Source organism: Notamacropus eugenii (assembly GCF_028372415.1).
Source record: "Notamacropus eugenii isolate mMacEug1 chromosome Y unlocalized genomic scaffold, mMacEug1.pri_v2 SUPER_Y_unloc_12, whole genome shotgun sequence".
In the NCBI taxonomy this organism is placed as follows: domain Eukaryota; kingdom Metazoa; phylum Chordata; class Mammalia; order Diprotodontia; family Macropodidae; genus Notamacropus; species Notamacropus eugenii.
This window is the reverse complement of record NW_027325112.1, coordinates 69,427-86,934: the sequence shown is the minus strand read 5'-3', so window position 1 is coordinate 86,934 and position 17,508 is coordinate 69,427.

The window sequence follows — 17,508 nt, the reverse complement described above, 5'->3', positions numbered from 1 at the left end:
TCCAAATTGCTCTTCAGAATGATTGGACCAGTTCACAGCTCCACCAAATATGAATTAGTGTTCCAACTCTCCCACATCTTCTGCAACATTTATCATCTTCCAGTTTTGTCATATTAGCCAATCTGATAGGTTTAATGTGATATCTCAAAATTGTTTTGATTTGAATCTCTCTAATCAATAGCAAGTTAGAGCATTTTTTCACATAATTATGGATATCTTTAATTTCTTCCTTTGACAACTGCCTGCTCATATTCTTTTATCATTTATCAACTGGGGAATGACTTGCATTCTTGTACATTTGACTCAGTTCTCTATATATTTCAGAAATGAAACCTTCATCACAGACACTAGCTGCAAAATTTCTTTCCCACATTTCTGCTTCCCTCCTAATCTTGCTTGAATTGGATTTGGTTGTGCAAAACCTTTTCAATTTAATGTAATCCAAATTATCCATTTCGCACTTCATAATGCTTTCTAATTCTTGTTTAGTCAATAATTCTTCCCCTCTTCATAAATCTGATAATTACACTATTTCTTGCTCCACTAATTTGCTTACAGTATCAATCTTTATACCTAGATCATATACCCATTAGAAATTTATTCTTTTTTCTGTGTCAGGTATTGATCTACGACCAGTTTCCTCCTCACCATTATCCAGTTTTCGAAGCAATTTTTGTTTAATGGGGTCCCTGGTTTTATCAAACAGTAGGTTGCTATATTCATTGACTACTGTGTCTCGAGTACCTACTCCACTGGTCTATTCTTCTTTCTCTTAGCGAGTACCAAGTGGTTTTGATAATTCCTGCTTTATAAAACGATAAGAGATCCGGTAGGTCTGATAGAACTAGGCCACTTTCCCTATCATTTCCTTTTTCTTTTTATTAATTTTATTTATTTTCACTGTTCTACAATCACTACTATATAACTTAGATTTGTTTTCCCACTCTCCTCCTTCCCTCCCCAAGACAGCATAAAATTTTATATAGCTTCTACATAAATATCCCTATTAAGTACATTTTGACCAGAGTCATGCTGCATAGAAAAGATAAAATGAGTGATAGAAACCACGCAACAATCAAAAACGTAATACACACACACACACACACACACACACACACACACACACACACAAAGATGATCTACTACATTGTGCGATTGAATTCCATAGTTCTTTCTCTGAATGTGGAAGGCACTTTGCCTTAAAATACCGTTGGGAATGTTTTTAAATCGTTGCATTGCAATGAAGTTCCAAGTCTACCAGAAAAAAGTCTCCCACACTGTCGTCGCTGCTGTGCACATATTTCTCCTGGTTGTGCCTCTTTCACTCAGCATCAGGCCATATCAATGTTTCCAGGCTTCTCTGAAGTCTTCATTTTCATCATTTCTGAGAGCGTAATATTATTACATTACATTTCTATATCATAATTTATTTAGTCATTCCCCAATTCATGGACATCCCCTTAATTTCCAGTTTCTCGCCGTAACAAAGAGTGCTGCCTAGCATCAGTTTTCATTAATTCCCTTGATATTCTGGGCCTTTTGTTCTTCCAGATGAATTTTGATGGTATTTTTTCTAGTTCTAGAAAATAATGATCTGATCTTAAGATTCATATGGCAGTGAAAAAGTAGATCAATTTTGGTAGAAATGACATTTTTATTATATTGTCTCGGCCTACCATCTAGGAATTGATGCTTTTCCACTTACTTAGATCTGATGGTTTTCTTAGTAGATGCAGAAAAAGCTTTTGACAAAATACGACACCCATTCTTATTGAAAACACAGGAGAATATAGAAATAAACGTAAATTTCTATGGAATCATAAGGAGTATCTGCATAAAAGCTTCATCAAATATTATATGCAATGGGGTAAACTAAATATATTTCCAAAAACAACGGGGGTGAAACAAGGATTTCTATTATCACCACTATATTCAATATGGTACTGGAAATGTTCGCTGTAGCAATAAGAGAAGAAAAATCAATTGAAGGAATTTGAATAGACAGAAAGAAACAAAGTTATCACCCTTTGCAGATGATATGAAAATATACTTAGAGAATCCCAGAGAATCAAGTAAAAAGCTACTCTAACTAGAAAACAACTTTGGAAGCGTTGCAGGTTACCACATAATCCACACAAACCTTCTACATTTCTATATATATATTACTAAGAAAGTCCAATAGCAAGAGAAAGAAGGAGATATCCCATTTAAAGCTGCGTTAGTCTCTATAAAATATTTGGAAGTCTACCTGCCAAGAGAAATCGAGCGAGTATATGTACACAATTACAAAACACGTTTTGCACAAGTAAAGTGAAATAGCATTTACAAAGTTCTTTGGCATCTTCAAGAGCTGTTTAGGTTATGGATAACAATAATAAAATAGAGACAGCAGCAATTGTGTCATTACTTTTCGTTGTTGAGGACAATCCAGACCTTACCATGCCCCTTCAAGACTACTTTAGGTTTTTCTCATAACTGTCACATTGAATTCTCTTGCCTCCCTCTTTTGAAAGTACAGGAACATGTTCATTGGATTTTTCTCACAAATTCGCTTGAGGCATTAACCTTCACGCATCCCTTCCCCCTGATGACTTTAGACCTCAGAAGAGTTGAAGCTGAGGAAGGAGGGCATTCTACACTTGAGGGACTACAATGTGTGCCAAAGGTTAGAAGCCAGAGAAGAGTCATGTATGGGAAGGAGAGAGAAGGGTAGTTTGACTGAAATGAAGGGCATGGATGGTAGACTCCAGCTAGTGGAAAGCTTTACTTGCCAGGATAATGATTGTACTGTTCATCCCAGAAGCCATGGATTAGTATTGAAGGTTTATGAGTACGGAAGATCTGGCTAAGGAATGATCAGTTGGGGATCTGGGCGTAAGACGGATTGAGGTCTGGTGAGACTTGGGAGAGGGTGATCAAATAGGAGGGAATTGTAGGAATCGAGTCATGAGAGGTGGTTAGGGCTTAAATGAGGGTGATTGCCATGGGAGTGGAAGCACTGATGAAAGATAGGCTTTGCTGGTAGAATCAAAAGTTCTTGTGAACTGAATGGAAGAATTGAAAATGACCATGAGTATCAGAGAGTGTTGAGCTGGGAGTAAGTGTACCCGAGTGTGACAATGGATGAGGCAATTCTTCTGCCTGGTCCTCTATTCCCACAAATATATAATGAGAGGGTTGCTACACGGATGCTGAGGACATTTTGAGGGGGTCTGCCTGCTAAACACCAGCTGTCAGTGTCTCATTTCCGCCCCTTCTGAGCATTCCTGTGTAAAATTGGCTCAGATCAATGTCTTTACAAAGCCACTCACTTCATCATTTGTCCTAGACTATGGTCTGCAATCAAGATCATGCTGAGTGACTTGGAGTTTGTAGATGTTATTCTCTCCCCTTTGTTGAAAATCAAGGGGATCTTTGGTCTTCTTCAGTCCTGTAGAAACTCTCCTTTTCTCCAAGAGCATTTCAGTATCACTGACGCTTGGTTGTTCACGCATCACATCTGCCAGTTCTTTCAGTAAAGAAGAATGGGGAATGCCCCGTGGAGTAACTGGCCCTTGTGGGTCCCTGCTGCCTCAGCCTCACAACTCTTCTTTCTTCACTGGCTTCTCCCCTCCCCTACCGCACCCTACCCCTTTGCTTTGATAGCCCCTCCATGTGCCAGTGTTTTCTAAACTGTATTTTGGCATTGACTTGGGTCAAGGGACCTAATTTCAGCAAGATCTCCGAAGCTGTCTCTTACCATCTTTTCCCTTGGTTTTTTTTGCTGGTTCTTAAGGGCAATTTTTGGTCTGTGCCTCGCTGATCAAAGGTTATGTTACTGGGAAGAGAAAATGAAATAAATGCATTAAATAAAGAAAAGGCTTAAAAACCAAAGAGTAACTTCTCTATCTTCCATTAATTATCACCATACTGTTTGTCCTGGGCTGAAGTCTTGTCCTTACTTTTTCTTCCTTTCTTCATAGCAGATGTAAAGCTACTTTTTCACATGTCCTTGATAATCTGACCAACCTTAGCTCCTTCAGACCTCTAGGGGATCTGCCACTCTTGCATGACGGTGTTTACAAGTTTCGGTACTCAAGAGACGGGGTGAGAATTCAGAAATTGCACTGGACCTGAGTATAGAAGAACCTCAGATACATTGTCCTTTGATCTCCCTAGGCTGGAATATGCTAACGTTTAAGATGGAACTAATAAAATAGTAGCAGGTGCCTTGGTATTTTTTTTTGTGAGGCCCCAATGAGACAAAGTCTGTAGAGAGTTTGGATAGATAACCTCTGTTATCAGTTTCAGTTCTCACTCTAAAATCTTGAGCATGACCTTGGACAAACTATCCCTGAAAAAACTGATTAGATGGTCTCAGAGGAATCTCCTTTCTAAACATCTAGGTTCGTATTATCCTGTGGCCCCTTTGAAGACTTTAATTCAATGACTGGGTAAAGAGAGAACTAAGCACTCAGACATACACAATATATTTGACAATATTAGCAGTTTTTCAAAGGGAAAAGATGACTTTGTTCTGAATGGACTGTATCCATCTGAGAGGAATGAAGAATAGGGGCAATGAGATGAATTTAAAGCCTGAGAGATGGAGTTTCTGAGCAATTAATAATCAATTTGTCAGTTAAGCTAGCTCAAAATATGTTGATGGTCAGTGGTCTTTTCCGTACCCAAAGACTAAACCATGAAGATAACTGAATTCTTAAAAACCTTTCAAAAAAAGTCACAGACAGGAGAAAATCAATTCTGTTTGCTTCACAATCAAAGACGGTGGCTACGTTAACATCAATATGACGAGGTGGGCTCAAAGTCTTCACCACTAATCCTTAGCTTAAATGCACTCCATTCAGACCCAAAATGCAATCCTGACTGTTAGCGTAACCAATACCCTTGATTCTACGAACAAAAACCCAAACCATAATCGTAACCCTACTCCTACCCCTAACCCCAAATGCACTCTAGCCCTAACCTTAATGATAAACCTAACCATAACCCTAACCCTAAATGCACTGAATTCTAACCATAACTCTAACCCTAAATGTGCTAGATTCTCACCTGAACACTAACTCGTCGATTTCAACACAAACCCTAAGACAAAATGCTCGCGATTCTGACCCAAAATGCAATTCTGACCTTCAGCCTAACTCTAAACCTCGATTCTAGGAACAGAACCCCTAACCCTAACCCTAACCCTAACGAATTCTAACCATAACTCTAACCTTAAATGAGCTCGATTCTAACCCTAACACTAACTCGTCAATTTCAACACTAACCCTAAGCCTGAATGCACTCTATTCTGACCCAAAATGCAACCCTGACCCTAAGCTTTACCCTAAACCTCGATTCTATGAACACAAACCCTAACCCTAATCCTAAACCTACTCCTACCACTGTAAGGAAATGCAATATACCCCTAACTCTAACCGTAACCCGAACACTCGATTCTACAAAAGCTAACACGAAAGCTAACTCTAAGCCTAACCCTATATTCAAATGCACTCGATTTCAACCCTGAACCTAAACCTAACCCTAACTCTAAACCTAACCCTAACCCTAAATGCACTGAATTCTAACCATAACTCTAACCCTAAATGTGCTCGATTCTCACCCGAACACTAACTCGACGATTTCAACACAAACCCTAAGATCAAATGCACTCGATTCTAACCCACAATGCAATTCTGACCTTCAGCCTAACCCTAAACCTCGATTCTAGGAACAGAACCCCTAACCCTAACCCTACCCCTAACGAATTCTAACCATAACTCTAACCTTAAATGAGCTCGATTCTAACCCTCACACTAACTCGTCAATTTCAACACTAACCCTAAGCCTGAATGCACTCGATTCTGACCCAAAATGCAACCCTGACCCTAAGCTTTACCCTAAACCACGATTCTATGAACACAAACCCTAACCCTAATCCTAAACCTACTCCTACCCCTGTAACTAAATGCACTATAACCCTAACCCTAACTGTAACCCCAACACTCGATTCTACGAAAGCTAACACTAAACCTAACTCTAACCCTAACCCTATACTCAAATGCACTCGATTTCAACCCTGAACCTAAAACTAACCCTAACTCTATCCCTAACCCTAACCCTAAATGCACTGAATTCTAACCATAATTCTAACCCTAAATGTGCTCGATTCTCACCCGAACACTAACTCGTCGATTTCAACAGAAACCCTAAGAGAAAATGCACTCGATTCTCACCTACAATGCAATTCTGAGCTTCAGCCTAACTCTAAACCTCGATTCTAGGAACAGAAACCCTAACCCTAACCCTACCCCTAACGAATTCGAATCATAACTCTAACCCGAAATGTGCTCGATTCTCACCCGAACACTAACTCGTCGATTTCAACAGAAACCCTAAGACAAAATGCACGCGATTCTGACCCACAATGCAATTCTGACCTTCAGCCTAACCCTAAACCTCGATTCAAGGAACAGAACGCCTAACCCTAACCCTACCCCTAACGAATTCTAACCATAAGTCTAACCATAAATGTGCTCGATTCCAACCCTAACACTAACTCGTCAATTTCAACACTAACCCTAAGCCTGAATGTACTCGATTCTTACCCAAAATGCAAACCTGACCTTAAGCTTTACCCTAAACCTCGATTCTATGAACACAAACCCTAACCCTAATCCTAAACCTACTCCTACCCCTATAACTAAATGCACTATAACCCTAACCCTATCCGGAACCCTAACACTCGATTCTACGAAAGCTAACATTAAACCAAACTCTAACCCTAACCCTATACTCAAATGCACTCGATTCCAACCCTGAACCTAAACCTAACCCTAACTCTAACCCTAACCCTAACCCTAAATGCACTCAATTCTAACTATAACTCTAACCCGAAATGTGATCAATTCTAACCTTAACACTAAGTCATCTGTTTCAACACTTACCTTTAGCTTAAGTGCACTCGATTCTGACCCAAAATGCAATCCTGACCCTAACCTTAAAAATAAACCTTGATTCTAAGAACAAAAACCCAAACCATAATCGTAATCCTATTCCTAACCCTAGCCCCAAATGCACTCTAACCCTGACCTTAATCCTAACCATAACCGTAACCCTAACTCTAACCCTAAATGCACTGAATTCTAACCATAACTCTAACCCTAAATGTGATCGCTTCTAACCCGAACACTAACTCGTCAATTTCAACAGTAAACCTAAGCCTAAATGTACTCGATTCTGACCCAAAATGCAATCCTGACCCTAAGCTTAACCTTAAACCTCGATTCTACGAAAAAAAACCCTGACACTAATCCAAAGCCTACTCCTACTCCTATCCCTAAATGAATTTTAATCAAAACCCTAACCCTAACCCTAATCCTAACCCTACTCCTTCCCCTATAACTAAATGCACTCTAACCCTAACCCTAAATGCACCGAATTCTAACCATACCTCTAACTCGAAATGTGATCGATTCTAACCCTAACACTAAGTCATCTATTTCACCACTAATCCTTAACCTAAGTGCACTCCATTCAGACCCAAAATGCAATCCTGACCGTAAGCGTAACCAATACCCTTGATTCTACGAACAAAAACCCAAACCATAATCGTAACCCTACTCCTACCCCTAACCCCAAATGCACTCTAGCCCTAACCTTAATGCTAACCCTAACCCTAACCCTAACCCTAAATGCACTGAATTCTAACCATAACTCTAACTCTAAATGTACTCGATTCTCAACCGAACACTAACTCGTCGATTTCAACACAAACCCTAAGAGAAAATGCACGCGATTCTGACCCAAAACGCAATTCTGGCCTTCAGCCTAACTCTAACCCTCGATTCTAGGAACAGAACCCCTAACCCTAACCCTACGTCTAACGAATTCTAACCATAACTCTAACCTTAAATGAGCTCGATTCTAACCCTAACACTAACTCGTCAATTTAAACACTAACCCTAAGCCTGAATGCACTCGATTCTGACCCAAAATGGAAACCTGACCCTAAGCTTTACCCTAAACCTCGATTCTATGAACACAAACCCTAAGCCTAACCCTAACCCTACTCCTACCACTGTAACTAAATGCAATATACCCCTAACCCTAACCGTAACCCTAACACTCGATTCTACAAAAGCTAACACTAAACCTAACTCTAACCTTAACCCTATACTCAAATGCACTCGATTTCAACCCTGAACCTAAAACTAACCCTAACTCTATCCCTAACCCTAACCCTAAATGCACTGAATTCTAACCATAACTCTAACCCTAAATGTGCTCGATTCTCACCCGAACACTAACTCGTCGATTTCAACACAAACCCTAAGACAAAATGCACGCGATTCTGACCCAAAACGCAATTCTGACCTTCAGCCTAACTCTAAACCTCGATTCTAGGAACAGAACCCCTAACCCTAACCCTACCCCTAACGAATTCTAACCATAACTCTAACCTTAAATTAGCTCGATTCTAACCCTAACACAAACTCGTCAATTTCAACATTAACCCTAAGCCTGAATGCACTTGATTCTGACCCAAAATGCAACCCTGACCCTAAGCTTTACCCTAAACCTCGATTCTATGAACACAAACCCTAACCCTAATCCTAAACCTACTCCTACCCCTATGACTAAATGCACTATAACCCTAACCCTAACTGTAACCCTAACACTCGATTCTACGAAAGCTAACACTAAACCTAACTCTAACCCTAACCTTATACTCAAATGCACTCGATTCCAACCCTGAACCTAAACCTAACCCTAACTCTAACCCTAACCCTAACCCTAAATGCACTCAATTCTAACTATAACTCTAACCCCAAATGTGATCAATTCTAACCTTAACACTAAGTCATCTGTTTCAACACTTACCTTTAGCTTAAGTGCACTCGATTCTAACCCAAAATGCAATCCTGACCCTAACCTTAAAAATAAACCTTGATTCTAAGAACAAAAACCCAAACCATAATCATAATCCTACTCCTAACCCTACCCCCAAATGCACTCTAACCCTAACCTTAATCCTAACCATAACCGTAGCCCTAACCCTAACCGTAAATGCACTGAATTCTAACCATAACTCTAACCCTAAATGTGATCGCTTCTAACCCGAACACTAACTCGTCAATTTCAACAGTAAACCTAAGCCTAAATGTACTCGATTCTGACCCACAATGCAATCCTGACCCTAAGCTTAACCTTAATCCTCGATTCTACGAAGAAAAACCCTGACACTAATCCAAAGCCTACTCCTACTCCTATCCCTAAATGAACTTTAATCAAAACCCTAACCCTAACCCTAATCCTAACCCTACTCCTACCGCTATAACTAAATGCACTCTAACCCTAACCCTAAATGCACTGAATTCTAACCATAACTCTAACTCGAAATGTGATCGATTCTAACCCTAACACTAAGTCATCTATTTCACCACTAATCCTTAGCCTAAGTGCACTCCATTCAGACCCAAAATGCAATCCTGACCGTAAGTGTAACCAATACCCTTGATTCTACGAACAAAAACCCAAACCATAATCGTAACCCTACTCCTACCCCTAACCCCAAATGCACTCTAGCCCTAACCTTAATGCTAACCCTAACCCTAACCCTAACCCTAAATGCACTGAATTCTAACCATAACTCTAACCCGAAATGTGCTCGATTCTCAACCGAACACTAACTCGTCGATTTCAACACAAACCCTAAGACAAAATGCACGCGATTCTGACCCAAAATGCAATTCTGACCTTCAGCCTAACTCTAAACCTCGATTCTAGGAACAGAACCCCTAACCCTAACCCTACCCCTAAGGAATTCTAACCATAACTCTAACCTTAAATGAGCTCGATTCTAACCCTAACTCTAACTTGTCAATTTCAACACTAACCCTAAGCCTGAATGCCCTCGATTCTGACCCAAAATGCAAACCTGACCCTAAGCTTTACCCTAAACCTCGATTCTATGAACACAAACCCTAAGCCTAACCCTAACCCTACTCCTAACACTGTAACTAAATGCAATATACCCCTAACCCTAACCGTAACCCTAACCCTCGATTTTACAAAAGATAACACTAAACCTAACTCTAACACTAACCCTATACTCAAATGCACTCGATTTCAACCCTGAACCTAAAACTAACCCTAACTCTATCCTTAACGCTAACCCTAAATGCACTGAATTCTAACCATAACTCTAACCCTAAATGTGCTCGATTTTCACCAGAACACTAACTCGTCGATTTCAACACAAACACTAAGAGAAAATGCACTCGATTCTCACCTACAATGCAATTCTGAGCTTCAGCCTAACTCTAAACCTCGAGTCTAGGAACAGAAACGCTAACCCTAACCCTACCCCTAACGAATTCTAACCATAACTCTAACCTTAAATGAGCTCGATTCCAACCCTAACTCTGACTCGTCAATTTCAACTCTAACCCTAAGCCTGAATGCACTCGAATCTGACCCAACATGCAACCCTGATCCTAAGCTTTACCCTAAACCTCGATTCAATGAACACAAACCCTAACCCTAATCCTAAACCTACTCCTACCCCTATAACTAAATGCACTATAACCCTAACCCTAACTGTAACCCTAACACTCGATTCTACGAAAGCTAACACTAAACCTGACTCTAACCCTAACCCTATACTCAAATGCACTCGATTCCAACCCTGAACCTAAACCTAACCCTAACTCTAACCCGAACCCTAACCCTAAATGCACTGAACTCTAACCATAACCTTAACCCGAAATGTGATCAATTCTAACTTTAACACTAAGTCATCTGTTTCAACACTTACCTTTAGGTTAAGTGCACTCCATTCTGACCCAAAATGCAATCCTGACCCTAACTTTAAAAATAAACCTTCATTCTACGAACAAAAACCCAAACCATAATCGTAACCCTGCTCCTAACCCTAGCCCCAAATGCACTCTAACCCTAACCTTAATCCTAACCATAACCGTAACCCTAACCCTAACCGTAAATGCACTAAATTTTAACAATAACTCTACACCTAAATGTGCTCGCTTCTAACCCGAACACTAACTCGTCAATTTTAACAGTAAACCTAAGCCTAAATGGACTCGATTCTGACACAAAATGCAATCCTGACCCTAAGCTAAGACTTAAACACCAATTCTACGAACACAAACCCTAATCCTAATTCTAACCCTACTCCTACCCCTATAAATAAATGCACTCTAACCCTAACACTAAATGCACTGAATTCTAACCATAACTCTAACTCGAAATGTGATCGATTCTATCCCTAACACTCAGTCATCTATTTCACCACTAATCCTTAGCCTAAGTGCACTCCTTTCTGACCCAAAATGCAATCCTGACCCTAAGCGTAACCAATAACCTTGATTCTACGAACAAAATCCCAAACCATAATCGTAACCCTACTCCTACCCCTATAACTAAATGCACTCTAACCCTAACCCTAATCATAACCCTAACCCTAAATGCACTGAATTCTAACCATAACTCGAACCCTAAATGTGCTCGATTCTCACCCGAACACTAACTCGTTGATTTCAACACAAACCCTAAGACAAAATACACGCGATTCTGACCCAAAATGCAATTCTGACCTTCAGCCTAACTCTAAACCTCGATTCTAGGAACAGAACCCCTAACCCTAACCCTACCCCTAACGAATTCTAACCATAACTCTAACCTTAAATGAGCTCGATTCTCACCCGAACACTAACTCGTCAATTTCAACACTAACCCTAAGCCTGAATGCACTCGATTCTGACCCAAAATGCAACCCTGACCCTAAGCTTTACCCTAAACCTCGATTCTATGAGCACAAACCCTAACCCTAATCCTAAACCTACTCCTACCCCTATAACTAAATGCACTATAACCCTAACCCTAACTGTAACCCTAACACTCGATTCTACGAAAGCTAACACTAAACCTAACTCTAACCCTAACCTTATACTCAAATGCACTCGACTCCAACCCTGAACCTAAACCTAACCCTAACTCTAACCCTAACCCTAACCCTAAATGCACTGAATTCTAACCATAACTCTAACCTGAAATGTGATAGATTCTAATCTTAACACTAAGTCATCTGTTTCAACACTTAACTTTGGCTTAAGTGCACTCCATTCTGCCCCAAAATGCAATCCTGACCCTAACCTTAAAAATAAACCTTGATTCTAAGAACAAAAACCCAAACCATAATCGTAACCCTACTCCTAACCCTAGCCCCAAATGCACTCTAACCCTAACCTTAATCCTAACCATAAACGTAACCCTAACCCTAACCGTAAATGCACTGAATTCTAACCATAACTCTAACCCTAAATGTGCTCGCTTCTAACCCGAACACTAACTCGTCAATTTCAACAGTAAACCTAGCCTAAATGTACTCGATTCTGACCCAAAATGCAATCCTGACCCTAAGCTAAAACTTAAACACCAATTCTACGAACACAAACCCTAACCCTACTAATACCCCTATCCCTAAATGCACTCTAACCCTAACCCTAACCCTTACCCTAACCCTTACCTTCGATTCTACCAAAGCTAAGAATAAACATAACCCTAACCCTAACGCTGTCCTCAAATGCACTCGATTCCAACCCTGAACATAAACCTAAACCTAACCCTAACCCTAAATGCACTGAATTTTAACCATAACTCTAACCCTAAATGCGCTCGCTTCTCACCCGACCACTAACTCGTCGATTTCAACACAAACCCTAAGACAAAATGCACTCGATTCTGACCCACAATGCAATTCTGACCTTAAGCCTAACTCTAAACCTCGATTCTACGAACAGACACCCTAACCCTAACCCTACCCCTAACGAATTCTAACCATAACTCTAACCCTAAATGTGCTCGATGCTAACCCGAACAATATTTCCTCGATTTCAACAATAACCCTCAGCGTAAATGCACTCGATTCTGACCCACAAAGCAATCCTGACCCTAAGCTTAACCTTAAACCTCGATTCTACGAACAAAAACCCTGACACTAATCCAAAGCCTACTCCTACTCCTATCCCTAAATGAACTGTAACCAAAACCCTAACCCTAACCCTGATCCTAACCCTACTCTTACCCCTATAACTAAATGCACTCTAACCCTAACCCTAAATGCACTGAATTCTAACCATAACTCTAACTCGAAATGTGATCGATTCTAACCCTAACACTAAGTCATCTATTTCACCACTAATCCTTAGCCTAAGTGCACTCCATTCTGACCCAAAATGCAATCCTGACCCTAAGCGTAACCAATAACCTCGATTATACGAACAAAATCCCAAACCATAATCGTAACCCTACTCCTGCCCCTATAACTAAATGCATTCTAACCCTAACCCTAATCATAACCCTAACCCTACATGCACTGAATTCTAACCATAACTCTAACCCTAAATGTGCTCGATTCTCACCCGAACACTAACTCGTCGATTTCAACACAAACCCTAAGACAAAATGCACGCGATTCTGACCCAAAATGCAATTCTGACCTTCAGCCTAACTCTAAACCTCGATTCTAGGAACAGAACCCCTAACCCTAACCCTACCCCTAACGAATTCTAACCATAACTCTAACCTTAAATGAGCTCGATTCTAACCCTAACACTAACTCGTCAATTTCAACACTAACCCTAAGCCTGAATGCACTCGATTCTGACCCAAAATGCAACCCTGACCCTAAGCTTTGCCCTAAACCTCGATTCTATGAACACAAACCCTAACCCTAATCCTAAACCAACTCCTACCCCTATAACTAAATGCACTATAACCCTAACCCTAACCGTAACCCTAACACTCGATTCTACGAAAGCTAACACTAAACCTAACTCTAACTCTAACCCTATACTCAAAAGCACTCGATTCCAAGCCTGAATCTAAACCTAATCCTAACTCTAACCCTAACCCTAACCCTAAATGCACTGAATTTTAACCATAACTCTAACCCGAAATGTGATAGATTCTAACCTTAACACTAAGTCATCTGTTTCAACACTTATCTTTAGCTTAAGTGCACTCCATTCTGCCCCAAATGTAATCCTGACCCTAACCTTAAAAATAAACCTTGATTCTACGAACAAAAACCCAAACCATAATAGTAACCCTACACCTAACCCTAGCCCCAAATGCACTCTAACCCTAACCTTAATCCTAACCATAACCGTAACCCTAACCCAAACCGTAAATGCACTGCATTCTAACCATAACTCTAACCCTAAATGTGCTCGCTTCTAACCCGAACACTAACTCGTCAATTTCAACAGTAAACCTAAGCCTAAATGTACTCGATTCTGACCCAAAATGCAATCCTGGCCATAAGCTAAGACTTAAACACCAAATCTACGAACACAAACCCTAACACTAATCCTAACCCTACTCCTACCCCTATCCCTAAATGCACTCTAACCCTAACCCTAACCCTTATCCTAATCCTTACCTTCGATTATACCAAAGCTAAGAATAAACATAACCCTAACCCTAATGCTGTCCTCAAATGCACTCGATTCCGACCCTGAACATAAACGTAACCCTAACCCTAACCCTTAAAGGCACTGAATTTTAACCATAACTCTAACCCTAAATGCGCTCGCTTCTCAACCGACCACTAACTCGTCGATTTCAACACAAACCCTAAGACAAAATGCACTCGATTCTGACCCACAATGCAATTCTGACCTATAGCCTAACTCTAAACCTCGATTCTACGAACAGACACCTTAACCCTAACCCTACCCGTAACGAATTCTAACCATAACTCTAACCCTAAATGTGCTCGATTCTAACCCGAACAATATTTCCTCAATTTCAACAATAACTCTCAGCGTAAATGCACTCGATTCTGACCCACAAAGCAATCCTGACCCTAAGCTTAACCTTAAACCTCGATTCTACGAATAAAAACCCTGACACTAATCCAAAGCCTACTCCTACTACTATCCCTAAATGAACTTTAACCAAAACCCTAACCCTAATCCTAATCCTAACATTACTCCTACCTCTATAAATAAATGCACTCTAACCCTCACCCTAAATGCACTGAATTCTAAGCATAACTCTAACTCGAAATGTGATCGATTCTAACCCTAACACTCAGTCATCTATTTCACCACTAATCCTTAGCCTAAGTGCACTCCATTCTGACCCAAAATGCAATCCTGACCGTAAGCGTAACCAATACCCTTGATTCTACGAACAAAAACCCAAACCATAATCGTAACCCTACTCCTACCCCTAACTCCAAATGCACTCTAACCCTAACCTTAATGCTAACCCTAACCCTAACCCTAACCCTAAAGGCACTGAATTCTAATTATAACTCTCACCCTAAATGTGCTCGATTCTCAACCGAACACTAACTCGTCGATTTCAACACAAACCCTAAGACAAAATGCACGCGATTCTGACCCAAAATGCAATTCTGACCTTCAGCCTAACTCTAAACCTCGATTCTAGGAACAGAACCCCTAACCCTAACCCTACCCCTAACGAATTCTAACCATAACTCTAACCTTAAATGAGCTCGATTCTAACCCTAACACTAACTCGTCAATTTCAACACTAACCCTAAGCCTGAATGCACTCGATTCTGACCCAACATGCAACCCTGACCCTAAGCTTTACCCTAAACCTCGATTCTATGAACACAAACCCTAACCCTAATCCTAAACCTACTCCTACCCCTATAACTAAATGCACTATAACCCTAACACTAACCGTAACCCTAACACTCGATTCTACGAAAGCTAACACTAAACCTAACTCTAACTCTAACCCTATACTCAAATGCACTCGATTCCAAGCCTGAACCTAAACCTAACCCTAACTCTAACCCTAACCCTAACCCTAAATGCACTGAATTTTAACCATAACTCTAACCCGAAATGTGATAGATTCTAACCTTAACACTAAGTCATCTGTTTCAACACTTACCTTTAGCTTAAGTGCACTCCATTCTGCCCCAAAATGTAATCCTGACCCTAACCTTAAAAATAAACCTTGATTCTAAGAACAAAAACCCAAACCATAATCGTATCCCTACTCCTAACCCTAGCCCCAAATGCACTCTAACCCTAACCTTAATCCTAACCATAACCGTAACCCTTACCCTAACCGTAAATGCACTGAATTCTAACCATAACTCTAACCCTAAATGTGCTCGCTTCTAACCCGAACACTAACTCGTCAATTTCAACAGTAAACCTAACCCTAAATGTACTCGATTCTGACCCAAAATGCAATCCTGGCCATAAGCTAAGACTTAAACACCAATTCTACGAACACAAACCCTAACACTAATCCTAACCCTACTCCTACCCCTATCCCTAAATGCACTCTAACCCTAACCCTAATCCTTACCCTAATCCTTACCTTCGATTCTACCAAAGCTAAGAATAAACATAACCCTAACCCTAATGCTGTCCTCAAATGCACTCGATTCCAACCCTGAACATAAACCTAACCCTAACCCTAACCCTAAATGCACTGAATTTTAACCATAACTCTAACCCTAAATGCGCTCGCTTCTCACCCGACCACTAACTCGTCGATTTCAACACAAACCCTAAGACAAAATGCACTCGATTTTGACCCACAATGCAATTCTGACCTTAAACCTAACTCTAAACCTCGATTCTACGAACAGACACCTTAACCCTAACCCTACCCGTAACGAATTCTAACCATAACTCCAACCCTAAATGTGCTCGATTCTAACCCGAACAATATTTCCTCGATTTCAACAATAACCCTCAGCGTAAATGCACTCGATTCTGACCCACAAAGCAATCCTGACCCTAAGCTGAACCTTAAACCTCGATTCTACGAACAAAAACCCTGACACTAATCCAAAGCCTACTCCTACTCCTATCCCTAAATGAACTTTAACCAAAACCCTAACCCTAACCCTAATCCTAACCCTACTCCTACCCCTATAACTAAATGCACTCTAACCCTAACCCTAAATGCACTGAATTCTAACCATAACTCTAACTTGAAATGTAATCGATTCTAACCCTAACACTCAGTCATCTATTTCACCACTAATCCTTAGCCTAAGTGCACTCCATTCTGACCCAAAATGCAATCCTGACCCTAAGCGTAACCAATAACCTTGATTATACGAACAAAATCCCAAACCAAAATCGTAACCCTACTCCTGCCCCTATAACTAAATGCACTCTAACCCTAACTCTAATCATAACCCTAACCCTAAATGCACTGAATTCTAACCATAACTCTAACCCTAAATGTGCTCGATTCTCACCCGAACACTAACTCGTCGATTTCAACACAAACCCTAAGACAAAATGCACGCGATTCTGACCCAAAAATGCAATTCTGACCTGAAGCCTAACTCGAAACCTCGATTCTAGGAACAGAACCCCTAACCCTAACCCTACCCCTAACGAATTCTAACCATAACTCTAACCTTAAATGAGCTCGATTCTCACTCGAACACTAACTCGTCAATTTCAACACTAACCCTAAGCCTGAATG